Genomic DNA, 3462 nt, shown 5'->3' with positions numbered 1-3462 from the left:
TTTGGGAGAAGGGGTGGGATAAGTGTAAACTTCTTCCCACCCCTTTTCGGATGTGTAATTATATCATTTGTTTATATATAGTTTGTAATTCAATACTATTTTTGTTTACCCATTTGATGCTGCTGAACTTTGTACAGTATAAATCTCAATATAGAGTTTTTCCATCAAAAAGATTTCTTCCACCATTGTTACCATTGGTTTTTCGTTGCTGGCGCTTCCTTGCTTTTTTCTCCTACTGATAGCTGTCCTGCTGGATATTAGAAACATGTTAATCAGATATCTGTCACTTCCTCAGTGAATTTACCACACTACTTTTAGAAGCCTCACAGCCAATTGTCTGACGTAATATCATTGTATTATTGAGCTCCTAATGAGCGCCTTGTGTCTTCAGGCATGTCGAGGACGCCCTGCTACCCCGTGTCTCCTGGAGGAATGGCTCAGATCCCTCACCCTCTGGGCTGGCTGTAAGTTTAAAACTGTCAAAGTTAAAAGCATGTTGATAAAAGATGTTCGCATTGTAACACACATCACACATTCTGTTCACTCGCTTGGCAAACAAAACAAAACAGGCTGGATAGCAGTAAAACAGAGCAAAGCTTTAGAACATCAGTCTATTCGCCTGTCTGTTCTTTTCACAGACGTTTCTCATGCGTCTGCGTTACTCTCAGAAACTCCTGATTTCTTTGCTGCTCGACAGTCTGCTTCGTTGATCACCATTATCTTAAAATTAGCATCGTAACTTCTCTCTTGTTTATTAACTCGCCTACTGTTACTGCTTGAGCTTGAATCTCAGGATCCATGTATCTGTGATCCTCTCAAGAATGGAAGTAGTCAAAACAAAAAAAGATAATGTGTTGGTATTTTTCTTAAAATCTCAAAATGCTGACTTTTTCTAAAAATCATAATATTCTGACTTTCGGAAAATTCTGACTTTTTCTCAAAATTCGGAATTTTTATTAAAATTCGGACTTTTTCTTAAAATTCGGACTTTTTCTCAAAATCTCAAAATTCGGACTTTTTCTCAAAGATCTAAAAATCTCACAATTCGGACTTTTTCTTAAAATTCTGACTTTTTCTCAAAATCTCACAATTCGGACTTTTTCTTAAAAATCTGACTTTTTCTCAAAAATTGCAACATTCTGACTTTTTCTCAAAAATCGCAAAATTATGACTATCTAAAAATTATTACTTTTTCTCAACATTCTGACTTTTTCTCAAAATCTCACAATTCTGACTTTTTCTTAAAAATCGCAAAATTATGACTATCTAAAAATTATTACTTTTTCTCAACATTCTGACTTTTTCTCAAAAATCGTAACATTCTGACTTTTTCTTAAAAATTTGACTTTTTCTCAAAAATCGCAAAATTATGACTTTTTCTCAACATTTTGTTGACTTTCTCAACGAAATGTTGACTTTCTCAAAAATTGCAAAATGTTGACTTTTTCTCAAAAATCGCAACATTCTGACTTTTTATCATAAATTCTGTCTTTTTCTGAATACTTAAATGTTAATAATCCCTGGTCACCGGTTTGAGCTTGAATCTCAGGATCCATGTATCTGTGATCCTCTCCAGAATGGAAGGAGTCATCACATACAGAGCATCAACTAGTTCCTGAACAGTGTCCTTCACATGCTGATATCCAAGAGAGGGAGTTCCACAGTCCCAAGATGGAGGAATAGAAAGCAGTATTCAATGTTTACTTCAGATTAGCTCCACGTCAGAAATGAGCATGCTTGTCATATGTCTCTCTCCATAGAGGCTGAATCATCATGTTAATCACAGAGCTATCATATGCCTCAAACAGATCTGATGCTCTTCTAGGTAATCACACATCCTGTCATGTTCTCAGCTACAGTTGATACCTTTGTGATCAGGGTACTCTCATACTGGAGGAGGACATTCAGTACTTTTGATCCACTTTATGGTCTCTGTCTCTATCATTCATCTTAATGTGTGTGTTTGCAGGCAGGGGCAGACCATGTACCCCATGGCTGGAGGATTCTCCCCTGCAGCCATGGCCATGAACGCCTCCATGTCCAGGTGAGTGTGAGCTGTGGTGTTGTGATTGTAGTAAAATCAGAATGAGAATAACTTCATTCGTCCCACAGAGGGGAAACGTGCATTACAGCAAGAAAAGAGGCAAAGACAGCTCAATGTCACCCAGGAAGCATGCATTTCAAACACAAAATACACATCCTGTAACAAAGGCTCGTCAAACTCAAGGCCCACCACTTCATTTCATGTGGCCCCGCAAGAGCTCTGAAAGAATATAATATACGGTGACATGCCACTTTACAGCAGCAGCTTGCCCATAAACTACATGTCCCACAATGCATCTTGTTTTGTTAGAGATTACAATGATTTGCCCTGGACTTCTGCTTTCAGAAGAAGTTAATTACGAAGTTATTAACCTATCCCATAATAATCCAATGCAGAGGCAATAATGTGATATAATACATTATTTTGTATAAGTATATTTATATTACAACCGACTCCAACCATAATGCCAATGTGGCCCGCGGTGAATGTGAGTTTGACCTCCTGCTGTAACAGTTGAGATATATTGCAGAGTTATAAATATACCAAATCTGCCCATTTCTACTGGAAGTTCCTCAAACATTTGACTTGTTTTTATTTAATTGTGCAGCCTGGTGTCCGGAAACTTCTCTCCTCGCCTGGTCCCCCCTCAGTCGTCCATCCCTCATTCAGCCATCAGACACACGGGGGTGAAGCAGGAGCCTGGAGGCAGCCAGCAGGGGTAACACATCTTATTATATATATATATATATATAAACATATAACCAGAGAGGTACACACATCCTTTACTCAAGTAGAAGTACACATACTCTTGTTTAAAAATACTCTGGTAAAAGTAGAAGTACTGACTAAACTTCTTTACTCAGTCAAAGTAAAGAGGCTTTGAAATGTCCTTCAGTAAAAAGTACCCATAACTAGCAGCTGTTTTAAAGAGTACCTGACCTCCCTTTATATTAATAGAACAATAATGTCATTGTTAGCTAATGAATGTTTCCATGCTGACCAACGGCAACATGACAACGTTTTCATTGGTCCCTCTTCTTTAGAGAAGACCAGGAAATGATGGATACACGGATCGTGTTCAAATCAATAGGCACGCAATGACTCTAAATAATAATGATCACGCCACCAAACACACATTCAGACTAAAGGAACCAGCCTGTTTGGAAAATGAGAGAAGTAGAAAGTACAGGTATTTGAGTTCAACATGTAAGAAGTAGAAAGTAAAGGTATTTGAGTTCAACATGTAAGAAGTAGAAAGTACAGGTATTTGAGTTCAACATGTAAGAAGTAGAAAGTTCAGGTATTTGTGTTCAACATCTAAGAAGTAGAAAGTACAGGTATTTGAGTTCAACATGTAAGAAGGAGAAAGTACAGGTATTTGTGTTCAACATGTAAGAAGTAGAAAGTACAGGTATTTG

The 3462-nt window shown here is 37.6% G+C and overlaps 1 long non-coding RNA gene across 1 annotated transcript; it reads left to right on the top strand.

Moving 5' to 3' along the window:
• The first annotated feature begins 388 nt into the window (after positions 1 to 388).
• On the top strand, positions 389 to 2758 carry LOC104955758 (uncharacterized). The gene is made up of 3 exons (XR_799480.1): positions 389 to 464; positions 1970 to 2044; positions 2652 to 2758. It is a non-coding gene; the product is annotated as an uncharacterized lncRNA (long non-coding RNA).
• Positions 2759 to 3462: the final 704 nt, after the last annotated feature.

Source organism: Notothenia coriiceps, unplaced genomic scaffold (genome assembly GCF_000735185.1).
Source record: "Notothenia coriiceps isolate Sejong01 unplaced genomic scaffold, NC01 NC01_scaffold00000660, whole genome shotgun sequence".
In the NCBI taxonomy this organism is placed as follows: domain Eukaryota; kingdom Metazoa; phylum Chordata; class Actinopteri; order Perciformes; family Nototheniidae; genus Notothenia; species Notothenia coriiceps.
The sequence above is the reverse complement of the archived record's forward strand: the minus strand, read 5'-3'. Positions and strand labels throughout refer to the sequence as shown.